Source organism: Abramis brama (genome assembly GCF_963993115.1).
Source record: "Abramis brama genome assembly, chromosome: 9".
In the NCBI taxonomy this organism is placed as follows: Eukaryota; Metazoa; Chordata; class Actinopteri; order Cypriniformes; family Leuciscidae; genus Abramis; species Abramis brama.
This window is the reverse complement of record NC_139971.1, coordinates 41,985,164-41,997,431: the sequence shown is the minus strand read 5'-3', so window position 1 is coordinate 41,997,431 and position 12,268 is coordinate 41,985,164. Positions and strand designations below refer to the sequence as shown.

Sequence of the window (12,268 nt, the reverse complement as noted above, 5' to 3'; positions counted from 1 at the left end):
TTTTTTTCTTTAATTGATCTTATTAATAAAACTTAAAATATTTAATTACGTAATTATAAGTAGGCCTACTTATAATAATTACACATTAAAAAACTAAATTAATACAATTACATGTTAATAATTTTAACAAATACAGCTTCAAAACAAATAACAAAGAGGGGGAAAAAATATTACAAGCAATAAATAGAGTGCTTTCAGTATTTAAGGGTAGGCTCTCTGAACGTTTTCATCTCTTTTGAAATTATAAGATGTGGTTTGTCCCGTGACTCCCGTCTGTTTAATAACTTAAGATATAACTGACTGTGTCACATCAATTTCACGTCATAAAAGCATTTTGAGATGCAAGTACATTTAACCACGTAGACGGAGTCGCTCACACAGCCGCATGCTCAAACGCTCTTCGCAAAGCGCGCGTGAGTATTTGAAATTGAAAGCAGCTTCTGTCGGTGATTTTCATATTTTTAATATAAATGCTAACTGCATTCCAAGACATATGATTCCTTCGTAGAACATTTGTAAGTAAAATACCGGCGGGCAAGACCGCGCACTACAAAAGTAACATCACGCAGCGCGCGCGCGTCTCTCATATCTTGTGCAATGAAGCCCGCGAATGTCCTTGTAATTCGCTTCAACTTTTCCGATCTTTATTAAAGATAGAAAGGTTTGAGCGGTGTCGTGTGTGTGTGTGTGCGTGTGACAGAGGAATTGGAAGCAAGCAGAATACGGTTGTTTATAAAGCACACGCGTCATCACGTATCTGTGTTTAAAACTACGCGCAGACATAAATCTGAAATTATCTTAATCGATACAGAATTGTTGGAGAGAATCTATAAAACAATATCACATAAATTAAACATAAACTGTTATTTCCTGTAGCCAGGCCTATATGCGTAGCGTGCCAAGTTGATGCTTCTGCGATACTGCTTTACTCTCGCGTGTCACATGACCAGGGTGTAATCGCAGCTTTGCGGTTAAAAAAATCGCATTTCATCATATCGCGATATTATCGCAAATGCAATTAATCGTTCAGCCCTAGTTTAAAGGGGGTGCGACCAAAAAAACGTACTCGGTTACTAACGTAACCTCGGTTCTCTCTAGAGAGGGAACGAGTACTGCAGGCAAACGGGCTGTGGTACAGGTTTGTTTCTGCAAAATATACTGGGACAGTCGCATTTTCTGGAACTGAACGAGCGGGAAGTTTTGGTGAAAGTCTGGCTGAAGCAGGACTTGAACACTGTCAGTTTCCTAGGCGGGCTAAGAAGACTTTGAGGCCTCGTTTTTAGAAACGGTGTTTGGGTGCAGGCGGGCGGGTAGTACAACGTGCTCGTTGGTTGCAAAATACACATCTGCAGTCGCCTTTTAAGGGAACTTGACAGAGTGAAAGCCTTGACGCATAATTTCATATGCCGGCAGACCCGGGATTCAAACACGGGTCTCTGGCGCCAAAGCCTAAGATTCCGCCACTGAGCCACAAGGGGGAAGACATAAGCTTTCAGTTAACGCGAGCATATAAGAGAGCATCAACACGTCTTGTGACGGCGTTTGTTTGCAGGCGTGCATGTATTATAACAGGCTTGTTTACTGCAATATTGACATTTCCAGTCGCCTGATTCAGAGGGGACTGAGAAATGTGTAAGAGAAAGGAGGTTGGTCCGGCCTCTGCGGGACTAATGTAGCCTGTGGATTTGGGGTGCTCTCTTTTCCCTCTCTCTTCGCCTCTCGCTCATGTTCACTTTTTCCCGTATTGCTACGTCACCTAATGTGGGTGGGAGAGGTTGGCAATTAAGCGCAGGCAGGTGTATAAGCACCTGGGGTCCTCATGCCGGTAGCCATTCATTGTAGCTAGCTATTGACGCGTTGGAGTGCAGCAGTGTTCCTGGGTGCTGTTTGTCGTGCAAGGTAGGTCTAAACTAGCTGTTGTTGAATGACTATAATGGTTATTTGCGCTCAGTGCACTAAGGAAGTTTTAATGTTTTCTTGAAGGGTTAAGGTGTTACCGAGTGATTGCCAACGGCGCTACTGTCTTGTGTGTGTGTGCATACGTTTCCAAAACACGTTGAGGATGCCTAGAGTGACAAGCGTATAGAGAAGGTACCCTTTTATTTCATCTGTTTTAGCATATCTCTGTTGGTCTATTACGTTAATTGTAATGGGGCTCCGTTGTTATGTTCGCTAGCGTCCAGTGACCCTGGTGAATGCGTGAAGCACGGAACACGGTCTACTTACCCAATCGCTAGCTTGCAAAAGGTATGTTATGGCTTTAATAATAAGGTGTTTGGTAAAAAGCAAAACGTGTAACAAAGTTATGTGCTTATGGTTTTTTGCTAAAGAAGTAATGGTAGAGGGTTTTTCTCGCAGTAAATCTACTGGCTCACGTCTGATTAGGATCTAACAGTATGTCATTTATGGGTCTCGCGTTTGCCGTGTGTGCGCATGTATTTAGTAGCTATATGTAAACAGACTACTGATTATGACTCTTAGGCGCACAGAGCACTCAACTGGGTCTTTTGTTTCTTTTTTTTGTTGTTTGTTTGTTTTTATAGAGGCTACAGCAATCAGATTGTCGGCTGCTGTTCTCTTGAATGTGTTTGAATGTGTATGTATGTGCAGGTGCTGCTTCTTAGACATTTTTTTTCGTTTGGTTTATTGATTTATTGTATTTTTTCTTTTCTTTTACCACTAGCCGGTGGGCTGTAAGATATGTGTGTTAGTGAACTGATGGTGGCCACCGGCTAGCGGTTTCTTCTCTTTGCTTGTTTTCTCCCCCCTTCACTATTAATAGCCTTTTGTGGATTGGGCCCATAAGATAGATTAGCCTATCGGGCTCTAGTCTGGTTTCCTTAGAGTGTTTCACCCATTTGAAACTGAGGTGTGCAGTGTAATGCTGTGAAGCGTGCATCTGTTGTAATAGCTCAACAAGCAACGTTGCTGTGATGTGTAAGCTGAGTTTGTAGTGTTTGTTCTACTCTAAAGTGGTGTGTTTTAGCTCACGGTGGTAACGAAACCTAGGCCTGTTTAAGCTTACATTCTGGTGGCTCACTCTACTATGGCTTATCCCTGTTAAATGATGAATTTGTGTGTTATTTATTGACTATCTAAAGCGACTCATTTTTTTAACTAAGATAAAATAAACATTGTATCTTTTTACTTGCTAAACCAAGCCTGTGCGTGGTTCTTTTAAAAAAAAGGAGAGTCCCCTTGCTCTCACCAGTCTTGTCCAAGGGGTGGCGTAGTCAGTACTGCCATCGCCCACCAGGAGGGGGCAACATTGGCGTAGTCGGCAGGGTGGCATTTGTGTCGCTAGATTAGTTTATTCAAGCAGCACCTGTGTGTGTGTGTGTGTGTGTGTGTGTATCTGGGAGAGAGAGAGTACGCAAGTGTGTATAGAGAACAGCAGCTGGCAACAAAATGAGTGATGGAGAGGAGTCCGCGGTGGAGCGACAGCAGCTGCAACGACGTTTGGAGCAGCTCCAGGCTGAAAATGAGAGACTTTCGGGGGGAGGGACAGCGGGCAATGCTAGTAGCAGTACTAGTACCCAGCCGGTTCGACGAGAGCAAGCGTTCTTTATACCTCGAGAGCGGCGATGCCCAAAGTTTTCTGGCTCCACAACTGCAGGGTCTTTGTCTGTTGAAGAATGGATTGAAGAGGCAAAAAGTTGTATTCGGGCAACGTCTAATTTTGACAAGGCCCTGTTTTTGTTTGATCACTTAGAGGGTGAAGCCCGAAATGAGATTAAGTACCGTTCTATAGCCACACGTGAAAACCCTGAGTCGATAATTGAAGTCTTAAGGGAAGTATATGGGTGTGCTAAATCATATGTGTACTGGCAACAGCGTTTCTTTAACAGAAAACAAAAGGACAATGAAACTTTGTTTGAGTTCTCTCATGCTTTAATGGAAATGTTGGATAAAGTAAAACAGTCAAATGAAGGTGCCATTGGGAACCCTGATATTGTTTTGCGAGACCAGTTCTGTGAAAATGTCTGTGATCCTATGTTGCGCAGGGAACTCAAGCGACTGGTACGAGCAGATAGTGGGTTGACTCTTCTAGCCGTACGGAAAGAAGCTATAAGGTGGGTGCAGGAGGGTCAGTCCAACCGAGACCGTAGTTACCGTGCTTCAGGCGCAAGCAGTGAAGCTCAGGTTGTGTCGCAATGTGTTACAGCCCCACAGTCATCGGAATTCATTGAATTAAAAGATTTGGTCCTTAAGCAACAAGCTCAGTTAGACATGCTCGTGAGGCAGTTAGGACACCATAGTGGTAGATCACAGCCCCCTCCACCACACCGGGGTGGGCGATACAAACGTGCCCCCAATGGTCAGCCCATTTGTCTACGGTGCGATCAGCCAGGCCATATAGCCCGTTACTGTCAGGCAGTTCCCCCCACCCACAATAGTAGGTTAGCTTTACGTTTGCCCCCTGATATCCCCCCTAACCAAGCACCGGGCCCAGACAACCTCCCTAGTCAATCGGGAAACTAGAAATTCCCAGTGTGCAGAGCCACACGCTGGGAAGGGATGTGTCTGGCTCAATTTATCCTCAATCATATGATAGGTTAGTTAAAACTTGCCCTGTATTGTCTGTTTCTATGGGAGACGTAACAGTTCCCTGCTTGATTGACACTGGGTCAATGGTGACCACCATCACCGAGAGTTTCTTTCAAGAGCATTTTCATCATCTACAAAAGAAGGATTGTAGATGGCTTGGACTTAAGGCCGCTAATGGTTTAGACATCCCCTATATTGGTTACCTAGAGTTGGATGTGGGGGTACTGGGGCAATGCATTCAGGGGAGGGGAATTTTAATTGTTAAAGACCCAGAGAATAGTACTCTTAAAGATCGTAAGCTTGTAACACCCGGGATAATGGGAATGAATGTAATTGGGGAATGCTATCAGGTCCTTTTTAAACAACATGGGTCACAGCTCTTTCATTCCCTCCCTGTGAAATCGGCGGCACCGGCAGCCCGACGTGCGTTGAGACACTGCGAACAGATCCAGGCCATCGTAAATGCACCGAAGCCGTTCAAAGTGAAAGTCCATGGGAAACGGGCTGTCTGCCTGGAGGCAGGAGCCCTAACCATGGTCCCGGTTACATGCCCCCAGCTTGAGTCCGTAGAGTTTTTGCTGGAGCCCTTGGACTTTGACGAGGAGCAATTGCCCGAAGGCCTACTAGTGTCCCCTACCCTGGTGCCGGCTAGAAAGGGTTGTCTATATGCACCTGTAGTGAATGTGGGTAACACAAAGGTATGGTTGTCCCCACGCCGCCCTATTGGTACTGTACAAGTTGTGGCAGCAGCTGTAACAGGAACCGCTGCCTCTATATCAGTCGACCCTTCATGGGAACAGTGTCAAGCTTATGTATCCACCCAGGAGGTAGTTGAGTGCTGCAGTGTTCCTGAGTTCATGGTGCCAGACTTTCCGGGGTTGACCCAGCAACAAGCTGCTGAGGCCAGGGCCCTCCTTGTCCAGTATAGTAACATCTTTTCCCAAGGGGAGGGAGACCTAGGATGCACGTCCTTAATCAGCCATGAGATTCCCCTGTTGGACAATGCTCCTGTTCGACAGCCATATCGTAGGATTCCACCCTCCCAGTATGAAACTGTAAAAGCGCACATCCGACAGCTCTTAGATAGTAAAGTCATCAGAGAAAGTAGCAGTCCATATTCTTCTCCCATAGTCTTGGTGACTAAGAAGGATGGGAGTTTGCGCCTTTGTGTAGATTACAGGCAGCTAAATGCAAAAACCCGCCGTGACGCATATCCCCTTCCCCGTATCGAAGAATCGTTGGATGCACTTTCAGGAGCAAAATGGTTCTCCACCTTGGACCTTGCAAGTGGATACAACCAGGTGCCAATGGTGGAGCAGGATAAACCTAAGACCGCCTTCTGTACGCCTTTTGGCCTATTTGAGTTTAACAGAATGGCATTCGGACTGTGTAATGCGCCTGGAACGTTCCAGCGTTTAATGGATCGCATGTTTGGCGATTGCAGATACCAGTCCGTTTTACTGTACCTGGACGATGTAATCGTCTTTTCCACCACCGTCCAGCAGCATTTGGGAAGACTGGGAGAGGTGTTTTCCCGTCTGCAAAAACAGGGGCTAAAAGTAAAACTGTCAAAATGCCGTTTCTTCCAGCACCAGGTTAGTTACTTGGGGCATGTGGTCTCCGCTGAGGGAGTGGCTACGGATCCCGCCAAGATAGAGGTGGTTAAGGAGTGGAGACGCCCTGGACATCTGGCTGAATTACGATCTTTCCTGGGTTTCGCGAGCTATTATCGCCGTTTCGTGGAGGGATTTTCAAAGCTGGCAGCCCCGCTCCACCATCTGGTAGGAAAACTCAGTGGACCTCGAAGGAAGGGAAAGACCCCCCCAATTCCTCTGGCCTCGGCATGGGATGAAGGATGTGAGCAAGCATTTCTGTCTCTGAAGGAGCGACTCACCTCGGCTCCTGTGCTGGCTTATGCCGACTTTAAGAAGCCCTTCATCTTGGAGGTAGATGCCAGCCACGGAGGTCTTGGTGCAGTCCTCTCCCAAGAGCATGAAGGGAAAGTACGCCCAGTTGCGTTCGCCAGTCGGGGACTCAGAGCTGCCGAAAGAAATATGGAGAACTATAGCTCCATGAAGCTCGAACTACTTGCGGTAAAATGGGCAGTTACGGAAAAGTTCCGTGAATATCTGCTGGGGAACCATTTCACAATCCTTACTGATAATAACCCCCTGAGCCATTTGCACACGGCAAAGCTGGGAGCAACCGAGCAGCGGTGGGCTTCTCAACTGGCGTCATTCAATTTTACCCTCCGATATCGTCCGGGCAAGAGCAATCAGAATGCGGACGCTCTTTCTCGCCAGTATCTGGAACGCTTCACCTTAGGGACAGAGGTCCCCGTGTTGGGCGCATTGACCAGCCTTGGTCCGACACCGGCCATAGAGGGCCAATGCGAGGAGGTGGTGGCCTTACCGGGGCGTACACCTCAGGATCTCAGCTCGCTTCAGGAAGCTGACCCAGCCATCGGGCCCGTGAGGAAGTACTATCAAGAAGGGCGACGGCCAGGTGCAATGGAGCGTGAAGCGTTACCCAAGTCCAGCAGAGCCCTGCTCCGGCACTGGGACCGCCTAGTTAACGAGGAAGGAGTTCTGTATCGCCGGATTCATGCACCAGGGGGGGTCCAGAGACTCTCCAGCTGTTGCTGCCTCAGTGCCTGCAAGCTGAAGTCCTACGGAGTGTTCACGATGAGCAAGGGCACCAAGGCCTGGAAAGAACACTCCAGCTACTCCGAAGCCGATGTTTTTGGCCCAGTATGACTAAAGATGCTGAACAGTGGTGCCAGCAGTGTCAGCGATGCGTTCTGGGGAAGGCCGTCCAGCCCAAAGTCCGTACGTATTGGAGCACGATGCAAGCCACTAGACCGAATGAAATCCTGGCTCTTGATTTCACTCTGTTAGAGCCGGCCAGTGATGGACGAGAGAATTTCCTGATTCTCACAGACATATTTACAAAGTACTCGCAGGCTGTCCCTACTAAAGATCAAAAAGCTCCTACTGTGGCCAGGGCCTTGGTGCAGCAATGGTTCCATAGGTTTGGTCCCCCAGCTTGTATACACTCTGACCGAGGGCGAAACTTTGAGAGCCTCTTGATCCAGCAACTGTGTCAGATGTACGGTATACAAAAGAGCCGCACCACTCCGTACCATCCTCAAGGGAATGCCCAGTGTGAGCGGTTTAACCGCACCCTCCATGACTTGCTGCGCACACTACCTGAGACAGAGAAGCGTCGCTGGCCACATCATCTGCCTCAGCTCACCTTTGCCTATAATATTACCCCACACCAGACCACAGGGCATACACCATATTATCTGATGTTTGGCCACCACCCAAGATTGCCAGTTGACTTCTTGCTTGGTATCAGGGAGGTTGCTCCAGACACCAACACCCTAGAAGAATGGGTTGAAAAGCACCAGCAAAGTGTCAGGATGACTCATGAACATGTCAGGCAGAGATCAGAAGAACTGGCCCTTAGGCGGAACCAGAACCACAATGATCAGGTGAACGATGCCGGCTTCCAAGAGGGAGATTTGATCTATCTGCGGAACCATCCACATGGGAGAAATAAAATCCAGGACTACTGGAACTCTGTGGCCTATCGAGTTGTACGCTGTCCTTCTGGAGCAGGAGCGGTATACACGGTGATCCCTGCGGATGCGGGTGGACCTGTTCGACAGGTACATCGTTCTGAGATGCGCGCCATCCCTATGGGATTGAGGCCCGGGCCAGGTGGTGTTCCTGGTCCAGCTTGGGAAGAGGAGACCCTCAAAGATCCTCTTGCCGGGAACGATAGTGATGCCCGAGATGTGATCATTTGGTATGGGGCGGAACAAGAACCTCAAGCTGTACCTGCGCCAACCGGCACCTCAGCATCGGACGACATTGACATTGAGGATATGGCTGAGGTGCCTGAGGACAATACGGTGGCTGTGCGCCGGTCAGCGAGGTCTACGGCAGGGCAGCACTCCAATCTCTACCATCTACCCCGGCCAACTTGTGGCAGAAATGATGGCCCATCAGGAATAGAGGATGAAGATTCCCGGGCATGAGGTGTCATCGTCGGGCCGCCGATTCATTTGGAGGGGGTGGATTGTAGCCTGTGGATTTGGGGTGCTCTCTTTTCCCTCTCTCTTCGCCTCTCGCTCATGTTCACTCTTTCCCGTATTGCTACGTCACCTAATGTGGGTGGGAGAGGTTGGCAATTAAGCGCAGGCAGGTGTATAAGCACCTGGGGTCCTCATGCCGGTAGCCATTCATTGTAGCTAGCTATTGACGCGTTGGAGTGCAGCAGTGTTCCTGGGTGCTGTTTGTCGTGCAAGGTAGGTCTAAACTAGCTGTTGTTGAATGACTATAATGGTTATTTGCGCTCAGTGCACTAAGGAAGTTTTAATGTTTTCTTGAAGGGTTAAGGTGTTACCGAGTGATTGCCAACGGCGCTACTGTCTTGTGTGTGTGTGCATACGTTTCCAAAACACGTTGAGGATGCCTAGAGTGACAAGCGTATAGAGAAGGTACCCTTTTATTTCATCTGTTTTAGCATATCTCTGTTGGTCTATTACGTTAATTGTAATGGGGCTCCGTTGTTATGTTCGCTAGCGTCCAGTGACCCTGGTGAATGCGTGAAGCACGGAACACGGTCTACTTACCCAATCGCTAGCTTGCAAAAGGTATGTTATGGCTTTAATAATAAGGTGTTTGGTAAAAAGCAAAACGTGTAACAAAGTTATGTGCTTATGGTTTTTTGCTAAAGAAGTAATGGTAGAGGGTTTTTCTCGCAGTAAATCTACTGGCTCACGTCTGATTAGGATCTAACAGTATGTCATTTATGGGTCTCGCGTTTGCCGTGTGTGCGCATGTATTTAGTAGCTATATGTAAACAGACTACTGATTATGACTCTTAGGCGCACAGAGCACTCAACTGGGTCTTTTGTTTCTTTTTTTTTGTTGTTTGTTTGTTTTTATAGAGGCTACAGCAATCAGATTGTCGGCTGCTGTTCTCTTGAATGTGTTTGAATGTGTATGTATGTGCAGGTGCTGCTTCTTAGACATTTTTTTTCGTTTGGTTTATTGATTTATTGTATTTTTTCTTTTTTTTTTCTTTTCTTTTACCACTAGCCGGTGGGCTGTAAGATATGTGTGTTAGTGAACTGATGGTGGCCACCGGCTAGCGGTTTCTTCTCTTTGCTTGTTTTCTCCCCCCTTCCCTATTAATAGCCTATTGTGGATTGGGCCCATAAGATAGATTAGCCTATCGGGCTCTAGTCTGGTTTCCTTAGAGTGTTTCACCCATTTAATACTGAGGTGTGCAGTGTAATGCTGTGAAGCGTGCATCTGTTGTAATAGCTCAACAAGCAACGTTGCTGTGATGTGTAAGCTGAGTTTGTAGTGTTTGTTCTACTCTAAAGTGGTGTGTTTTAGCTCACGGTGGTAACGAAACCTAGGCCTGTTTAAGCTTACATTCTGGTGGCTCACTCTACTATGGCTTATCCCTGTTAAATGATGAATTTGTGTGTTATTTATTGACTATCTAAAGCGACTCATTTTTTTAACTAAGATAAAATAAACATTGTATCTTTTTACTTGCTAAACCAAGCCTGTGCGTGGTTCTTTTAAAAAAAAGGAGAGTCCCCTTGCTCTCACCAGTCTTGTCCAAGGGGTGGCGTAGTCAGTACTGCCATCGCCCACCAGGAGGGGGCAACACTAAAAACACTCTCTTTCTCCTTTCGCCGGTGACGCACGCGAATGGGCGCGAGGGGCGGGGTAGCTTTCTTGTACGTAAAGAAAACCAGCCCAGTGACCGTCCGTTTCTGACATCCCTTGCGAACGGCGCAGATTGCGCGGCACGAGCAAAGGGAGAGAGAGCGGGAAGAGAGAGCGTCATCATGTTTTGCTTCGGCGTTTGATTGCAGGCGTGCATGTATTATAACAGGCTCGTTTGCTGCAATATTGATATTTCCAGTCGCCTGACTTAAGAGGGGACTGAGAAATGTGTGAGAAATGGAGGTTACTCGGCGGGACTAAAAACTCTCTCTTCTTCTTACGCCGGTGAGTGACGCGTGAATGAGGGCAGGGTAGCTTTCTTGTAACGTAAAGAAACACTAGCCCCGGGACCGTCCGCTCCCGACCTCTCTGTGAACGGCGCAGTTTGCACGGCTCGAACAGAGGGAGAGCAGGTATCATCCCCCACAGACGCGGCTTCCTGGTCGATATCCACGACGGAAAGCGGCGACTGCTGTCCATCAGGGAGAGACTCTAGCGAAGCGGGTGAAGCAGGCGGGCGAACCGGCGAGCTTTTGCGGGTTGGGGGAGGTTCCGAGCACGGCGCTTTTTACGGCGCGGTACCGCGGCGGGCAGAGGTGCAGTCTCAGAAAGGATGCCAGGCGAGTCCTCAGAGTCGCCATAGGCAGTAACTCGCAAGAGCTGCGTGAACCTCACCCAGGCAGGAAAGGGGTATCTTGAAAAAGACGCCCAGCTCTTTTAGTGCAATAAGAGTGTGTGTCGCGGCGGCGAACACACACACACACAAAACACAGTAGCAGAGAAAAGGATATAACGCCGGATAGCGCAGCAGGAACGGCGGCTAAATGCGGCGCGGCCAGCGGCTTCAGATGCAAGGCTCGTCCAGCTGAAAAGGCTTTTTCTGATGGCACGGCTTCTTCTCTCAGGATCCAGCGATGCGTAAGCTCCGCTTGAAGAGATGAAAATCAGCTATATCAGCCTCTCGAGCTATATTATAGCCCAAGGCCACGCCCGTTTCGGCGGGACGTGACGCACTGGGTGCAAAGCGCCCTCATTGGAGCTGACGTCACAACAGGGCCTTGTCGATAGGCTGCTGCAGTTGCCGCAGAGCAGCCAATGGGCGCGCGAGCTGTCTCGCCTATGTCTGCGTGTTGCCGCAACGCGTTTTACATTATTACAAAATTAAGGATAATTTTTGGCTTCAATATCTCGTGGAAAAGAGATTTCCCCATAGCGTAAGATATTACGCAATACGAGAGAACCTCTCTAGAGAGAACACTAAGTTAGGGAATGTTTTTTCAAAATGCAAAAAAGTTTACACAATTTCAGATCAACTTCGAAAGGGGTTCTTCCGTGTCAATGTCATCATTTGGGTGCTACATTTTTACTCTCTCTCTCTACCACCAAATCGGATCAATAATGCTGATGACATCATTCTGCATTTGTAAGTTTCCATTCATATTTTCTGGCAAATCAAATGCACCTTCAATTTTTATACTTCTCCAGGCATGGGAAAAAAAATAAGTTATTGGTATTGGCAGATAAAAGCGATCTTCCATGCTATCGGCCATGAGCTGATTGTTTAAAAACAGCTGACAATCAGGGCTGATTATATCCTGTCAATCAAAAGAGGGTGGGATTAAGATAAATATCAGCTGATAAAGTTCGGTGGCCGAACAATTAGTACATCACAATTTAATTTGCTTTGTTCTGGAACAGGCACCAAATTGTTTTGCAGCTTGCAAAAAAAAAAGGTCATGTTTCACAACTCCCAATTAGACACCTCCTCGGGACAGTTTTTTTCAGTCCCGCTCCCAGCCCCTCCCGCTAGATTCTGTCCTGCTCCTACAAAAACATATGTAACCTTCTCTGGCTCCCACCTGCAACTTTCACGCATAAAAGCGTACATAGATCACTAAGTTTTTAACACATACATAAACTAACATGATCATCAAACATTAATCAGCATTTAAAATAAGAATGCA

General features: G+C 47.4%; 2 protein-coding genes across 2 annotated transcripts in view; both read right to left on the bottom strand.

The window, feature by feature from the left end:
• The window catches only part of LOC311089879 (uncharacterized protein), an 832,216-nt gene that overhangs the window by 258,066 nt on the left and 561,882 nt on the right, over positions 1-12,268 (bottom strand). The gene's annotated exons all lie outside the window — the stretch shown is intronic.
• Positions 1-12,268, bottom strand: part of LOC311089883 (ribonuclease inhibitor-like) — a 113,846-nt gene that overhangs the window by 11,052 nt on the left and 90,526 nt on the right. The gene's annotated exons all lie outside the window — the stretch shown is intronic.